General features: G+C 39.5%; 1 pseudogene; it reads right to left on the bottom strand.

The window, feature by feature from the left end:
- Positions 1 to 4,367: 4,367 nt before the first annotated feature.
- LOC139458731 (putative nuclease HARBI1) lies at positions 4,368 to 6,455 on the bottom strand (annotated as a pseudogene).
- Positions 6,456 to 7,826: the final 1,371 nt, after the last annotated feature.

Here is a 7,826-nt window from a genome sequence, read left to right as displayed (position 1 = left end):
GTTATCTTCCCTTTTATTTTAAAGGCATTATAGCATTCTTGGCTAGGTGGTATGCATAATAAAATGTTAGATATATTTGATAAATAGCAATATTGTCCTATAGCACTGACACTTTGCGTCCTAGTTTGGACTATAAACATATATGTCATACAAACTATGTCATCAGTCAAATGATCTCACTGGACCAGATAATCTAGTGATTGAGATCATCCAGGGGGTTAACGCTGCTTTGAATAGTATTCCAGTCATATCACAGCAGGGCAGCTTAATGTGGGAGGAAAGCCCGAAGTGTTTACTACTTTGGTGACACCCGAGAACACGGGTATGATGTTACAGCACTGATCACCGCGAACAGGGATTCGAACCCACGGCCACAGGTTTCTGGTGTGTTCAAGTGACACAACTCTGCACAGCGAATTATAGTCTGGTCATTCTGTTATTTAACCTCAAGAAAATTGCAACAGAATATTTTACGACTGTTTCCTTTTAATTGAATGTATTTGAGTTTGTATTAAAAAGTCTACCAAAATCAACCTTCGGGAAAATGGTTAATTCCCGCATCAAAAAAGATAAAAACCAACGAGGAGAATATGGCATCTACGGGTCGCTGTACATCAAGAAGAGCTCGCAAAGGGAGATAATTCGTAGTGATCCTGCTAGTGCCTTGGAAAATATTCAGAAAAAACAACGATAACGGAGCCGTATTATTTTATGGTAAGTTGACAAATACACATTTATGTAAAATTGTAATTAATAATGATGAAAATAATAGCAGTTGGCTTCAAATATACTTCTAACATGCCCATCAACCATAAATTGTATAGCGTCGTCTGCTATGTAACTACGGCCGCACCAGCAGAGAACATGTGTGTTAAACACGACCGATAACCATATTCCTTTCCAACATTGTTACAATTATTAGAAACATAATTATGTGAAAAATTATATCGAAAAGTGGACCCTCCTTGTTAAAATAAAAAATGTATGGAAGCCCATGAGTGACATGATGTTGACATGATGTATAATCATTTGCGTAATGCGTACGTAATTTGCAATTCATTAAATTCATTACGTTTTACAACCAATATTGACAATATTGATATCGGAACAAGTTACCTATTTTTAAAACACCCGATATTGATATTTCTCGTCTTGTGTGCATTTGTTTTACTGTTTAAAGGCACAAAATTAACACTTTTAACCGGCTTGTAATTTTTTTTTTGTCTGAGAAATTGGTGAAAAACGGAACCAGGAAAATTCAGCAAATGCAGATGTAATTACTTGAAATATATAGCAATTTAAACAACTTTACTCTCTTTTGGCACGATGCTGTAAGACATTTTTCTTCTTTCAGAATTACGGCTACCATTCTGGAACGGCATGATCTCAGACAACAGCGCCAGTGGATTCTGTCTCCGTTTCTTGACTTGAAACTAAATTTGTAGCAGGAGTAGACCAAATACTGTCCCCAAAGATTGTTTGGAGTACAGCGAGGCACTTGTGTGTTTATTCGCCGAAGGCCCGGGTTTGATTCCCCATATGGGTGCAATGCGTGAAGCCCATTTCTGGTGTCCCTCGGGGCAATCTCATTAAAATCAAATCTTTGTAATTGCTACCGCCAAACAAAGATCTGAGGACATCCCATTAGGGATGTCCTCAGATCTTTGTTTAGCGGTAGCGAGAACTAAGATCTGATTTTAATGAGATTGCTCTCGGGGGCACGGGTGGCCCAATCGTCTAAGGCGCCGCGATTCGCTGTGCAGAGTTGCGTCCCTTGGGCACCCCAGAAACCTATGATTGTTGGTTCGAATCCCGGTTCGCCCCGATTACGTTTCTAGGTTTGTCAGCACCATACCCGTGCTCGTGGGTTTCATCGAAGACCTGCATCACTTCGGGCTTTCCTTCCACATTAAGCTGACACACCGTGATATAACTGGAATAATGTCAAAAGCATCGTCAAACCCAACTCACTCACTCAGGTGTCCCCCGCCTTGATATAACTGGAATATTGCTAAAAGCGGCGTAAAACCATATTCACTCACTCACCACTTGAGCGTTTGCCATATTGCTATGCTATGCAAAATTCTATGATTATCTTGTAGATTCGCTCACTAAAATGAATTAATCTATAGTCAGTATAGCCTGTGTTCACTCAGCGTATCAGCGACAGTAATAGATAAACGGCTGAGTTTCGCCGGGGCCCCTTTCACCAGAATAGACTACAGTCGGCTAACTACCCATGCGTTACCAAGTTCCAGTTCTTTATGTTATTAACATATTTATTTCCATAAAGTGGAGGGATTGGCAAACAAGCAAATTTTGCTTATCTGAATGCCTCTCCCAAACATGATACACATACAAATTACAAGAATGTATTAAAGTGATATGAGAAATAGCATACATGATATAATTGACATTAAAGATGATTATTGTTCTGTAAGTGTTTTATTACTGGATTATCTTTCAAAACTACAGCTACGTTATATCATTTACATCTAGCACAACAACATCACAGTATCATATATACTTGCCGTAAAAGGCGACTGTGCTTGTCGTTAAAGGCGACTACTAACGGGATCGGGTGGTCAGACTCGCTGACTTGGTTGATGCATGTCATCGATCCCAATTGCGTGGATCGCTGCTCATGATGTCAATCACTGGATTGTCTGGTCCAGACTCGATTATTTACTGGCCGCCGTCATACAGCTGCAATATTGCTGAGTGCGGCATTATACCATAACAAAAAAATTAACTTCTGAAATATGCAACCAATATACTTTCTTAAACGAATGAGCGTTCAACTATCAGTAGTTGTGAATAAGCATCGGAGTTTATAAAAGTTGGGATTTATACGACAATAGTTTGGTAATAATTTTCTTTCAAATCTAAAACAAGTATACTGGAACATATGATATTCATTTCCCCTTGTACGCGAGTAACAATTCGGGCAGAGTCTTAATCAAAGGAACATTCTGCCACGACCCATTTCTACGGACAAAATAGTATTACTTGTACGAAATTGTAAAACTTGTTTTGAAGGACACTTGACCTATCAAAATCATCCATTGTCTTTGGAATTATATAAACGTCAAAACTTGCATCCAAATAACATAAAATAGCAAATATTTCAGTCGGAGGCTTGGAGGCTAGCTCATTGTTACCTCAGACTGTCACTGGCTACAATTATTAATGGCTATGTATGACTGTCCCCCCCCCCCCCCCCCCACACACACACACACAGACACACACACAACACACAACACACACACAATTAGGTGATTTCTTCCACAATTAGTACATTAAGTTCTTAAAATGATATATGAAGTGTGATTATCTTACATTTGAATATTATATGTATGACTTCATTCCAATATTTGAAAATCTATGGCAACATTTAACTTCTCGGCCACTCTTCATATATGTCCTCAGTTTGACCTTGAACTATTATAATGAATTAAATTGCCCCTGTGATATTTTTTATAAAGTAAATAAAAGTTGTATACCCAGATTGTTCTTTAATTTAGTTATATTAGAAAGAAAACTATAATAAATTTGAGTCTCTTCCTTCCTACAAATATCCAAGAATACGAAAATACGAATTATATGGGCCTATATCTTGTGACCTTCAGAAAGGTCATTCCCATGAGTTGATTTTGGTAGACTTCTTTTCCCTGAAAGCTGACATGCTACCAAATAACATAAAGTATTAATTAATTCTGTTGCAATTTTCTTGAGGTTGGCCATTTATTTCGACCAAAATTACCAGACTAATACTCGGATGCGTCCATATTACGATTAATGTGGAAAAGTAGGAAACTTATAATACCAGCACTTTTATCGACGGCTGGGCGGTGCATAGATCTTTTGGATTTGGTGACTTTAGATACTGATGGAAAGACAATCAACTCGAGTTGCATTTCATACAATTTGGTTACACTGTGTGAAGAAATAAAGACGTTGTAACACTTTTGATACAATGTATACGTTTTTGAAACAGCGACGTCATCACAGTGTGGCACTGAGCGGTATGCAGACTGACTGACGTCCAGACACAATGAGGGTTAACGCCACACTCAGCAATAAAATCTGTCTGTCATAAAATGTTTCTTACAAGAAGATAAATGTATTTTCATATACCGGGTAAGTAAACTGGGAAAATGCATTGCAATTGAACCCTTGAGCATTTTTAATGATCCTTGAGATTCACAAATTATATATAATATTTAACAATTATAGTAACAATATTAAATTCATTAACCAGTTGTAATAAATTGTTTGAGAATTATTTTTGAAGAAAGGTAAACCTTATCAACTGATTCTTATACTCTTATTTGTTACGATTGCGTGTTCACGAATGTAGGAGAATATTACCGATTGTAGGATGTCTGTGAGCCAGGATTTGGTCTCAGGTACGGCGTAAGCAGCCAGTTTCTGCAGGGGTAGCCACTATCTCCAAGTAGGTGACATCCGGTTGGCACGATGTGTCGTTAAAATAAAATATGAAGCCCGCTTTCGGTGAGTATTCTCGAGTCGTGTGTCGAGCCTGGCCACTTCGCAACAAGGTCAATTATCATATTGTTTGGATCGAATACAAGCTATGTGTTTATACTGTGGTACTGTTTACGATTTACATATGAGGGTTCGTCGACAGATGGTGCAATAATCTGCACATGCGATCCATCAATCACTCCAACAACGCCAGGGAAGTGAGCGATGTTGTAAAACGCCGCTTGATTCCGACGAATGCAACCCTGTGTTGTCGGAAAGTGAATGAACTGGGATGCTATCTCGTCGTCAGACAAAGCTGACACTGTCTGCTCTATCGCCCGACTGACTGACGATTGGGAAAGACCCAAGTCATCCCCGTTGCATAATTGCATTTTGCCTGTAGCGAAATAACGTAGCGTTGCTACAACCTTTTCAGTTCCTGCCATGGCATGAGAACGAGAGGTGCTAGGACATATTTTATCAGCAATTAACCCAGTCACATATTCAATACCACTTTTGTTTAACCTGTATCTTCTGATTAGTTCTTTGTCAGAATATATTTGCAGTACATCTCGTCTAGCGGTGGTTTGTACAATACCTATGGCAGCCACATTGGATGTCTTAAGAAAATTCTTAAGGACTTAAGTAAGCTCATGAGGTATCTTAAACTTAATCAAAGAACTAAGCACTGAGAAGCTCTGTGAATATGACTTAAGAAATTTCTTAAAACTTAAGTTGGTTGTTAGGGAAACTAAGATTTCTTTGTGGATTTAAGAATTCTTAAGGCTTAAGAAAATTCTAAGAAGCTTTGTGAATACCGCCCCAGGCACCATGAGGGATAAGCATCGATCAACGCAAATAAGATACGGTGACGTGCCGTTTAATAAATCACCGAGCCTGACCACCCATCCTTTTTGTCTCCTGTGATGACAAGCATACGGTGACACAGAAATCACAGGCAAAATGTAAAGGTTAAGGCATAAACACTCACGTTGTCAGTTTCATCTCAGGAAATTCATCATTTCTCAGAAATTTCAACCTTCTAACACATGATGCAGACGACCATTTTGAGCATGTTGTTAAGGGGGGACAACTCTTACTGTTCCTTAGACCAGCAAATAATATTGTTAATGAATTCACAGCTTCGGGTAACAAGTTCGATTCTCCATTAGGTAAGTGGTTTTAAAAATCTAATTTATATGTTTGGTTAGTATTTTGTAGCTTTTCTAAACATTAAAATTATATCCAATTTTTTAATTTAGCTTCCAGGTTTTTAAAATGTATCTTCCAAGATGTATATTTTACAGTTCAACTTCGTGTCAGCAGTCCCACTTATGTCATAAGGCATAATTAGCTGCATTTATAATTGTCACCGGATGGGGGATTTTTTTCTAGAAAGACTCACGAAGTCCCTGTTATACTGAATAAAAACCCCACAACATGTGCCTCTTATTGCAGGAATATAATAATGTTCCCTTTTTTTGCAGACGGTGTCTTGCGTCCAGTAAGAACTCGGCGTGGCAGGCCTGAAAAGCAGACACCTGGACAACATCGTCACATTACATCATCTGTGTCCTGGTGCCCTGTGAAGGGCGTTACGCTAACAGCTCAGCATTGGCAGCAAAGATTAGGACGGGCTAGGCAGCACCAAGGAAGGGCTCTCTGGCAATGTAGTTACACCATGTTAAAGACGAATCAAGGTATTGGCGACGTAGCGGCGATCGGTGTGCAGGGCAACAACTCTAGACCATGATCCCTTAGGGAGCTGTTGTGTCATGGTATGGGGCGGTATCACACATGACAGGCGAACTGAATATTGCGAAGGAACATTTGACTGGCCAGCGAAGTGTTGAAATTTTGCGTGGTTTCGTAGCTATTTTGCCCTCTCTCCAGATGGATTCCGTCTCGGCGGATAATACAGCATGGTTATTTTCTTGCTTCGATAATTTATATTTTACAGTAGCCATCTTGTAGAACAAGACTGTTTGTCCCAACTTAGCTGTTACTTTTAACATGTTACATGTAACGAGTATCCATGGTTACTTACCTACAGTCGTTCAGACTTTTGTGTGAAAGGGACCTGTTCCGTGTCTTTACCATTGATACTGACAACCTTCATATCAACATTATGGCGAATCAGGTTGCGTTTAAGCACACATTTATTCACTTAAACTAGTATTGTCAGACCCGAATAGTTTCGCTAATTACTGATGTAGAAATATGTTTTGCGCAAATGCGCGAATTCATCTAGGTTTTCTAATACCTTAACATAACATACCGATATCTCGGCAGAGAGGTGATCGAACCGCGATCCTGATTGTATCGACGGTGTGCCCAAATCAGATTTTGATATCAGCAGTTATGTTATCGCAGCTGTGACAAAAGCACCTGTTGAAAGCATAGCTGGACTCTTCAAAACAATTAAGGTTGTTGAAATGACAGGAGAGAAATATGGTTCCGAGAATTCCAGAACGATTTGTTAAAGAATAATCATTACCATCTCCCCGTGGCAAGGAGGGTTAATTAACTATCAAAGTTAAGGTTCCACCCTTGCCGAACCAGGCTGGAATTCTGGAGTTACATATTGGCTGGACTAACGAGTCTATGTATAGTCCAATCAAAATCGCAACGAACGCCATGGATTTCAACGTGCAGATTTCGGTCGACTGCAGGATTTTAAATGCATGTGTACCGGCAACTGGACGTCGACAGATATCTTGCAATTTTTTTCATGTTTTTAGGCAAGGTGCTCAATTGATTTGATTCACTTCGCGGGCCTGGAAATTCCAGCCTAGTTCGGCAAGGGTGGAAACTGGACTTTTATAGTCAGTTAACTCCCTTGTCTCGGTAAGATGAATCATTACCAACTGGCCCCTGTGTGGTATTGTCACTTCTGGTGACTTGACTGACGATCAGCTTGGAAGTATGCTATGTTTCTTGTTGTGTTTCGTTGATGTACAGGGCGCAAGGCAATCCTCAATCTCAGCCGTACCAAAGACTTATGATACCAGAATCATTTTGAACATTTTTTATAGTGTTTGCAAAGAGTATCTTTGACAAAGATGACACTACTACATTTATGCTTTCTACATCAAAGCAATATGTGTTTCTGCACCATTCACGGACAAGCGACGGACAGACTCGCTGTAATGGGTCTTGTGCCTCGGTAAAACAGTCAATTAAACAATTCTAATGCTTTCAGTATAGGTCCAATTCACTCCCCTCAACTGGTCTCAGATCACTCCTCTCTACTGTACCCAAAACACTCACTCCAGGCTCAGATCACTCCTCTCTACTGGACCCAAAACACTCACTCCAGGCTCAGATCACTCACCTTC

The sequence above is a fragment of the Haliotis cracherodii genome, unplaced genomic scaffold (genome assembly GCF_022045235.1).
Source record: "Haliotis cracherodii isolate W230 unplaced genomic scaffold, xgHalCrac1.p SCAF_13, whole genome shotgun sequence".
Taxonomy (NCBI): domain Eukaryota; kingdom Metazoa; phylum Mollusca; class Gastropoda; order Lepetellida; family Haliotidae; genus Haliotis; species Haliotis cracherodii.
The sequence above is the reverse complement of the archived record's forward strand: the minus strand, read 5'-3'. Positions and strand labels throughout refer to the sequence as shown.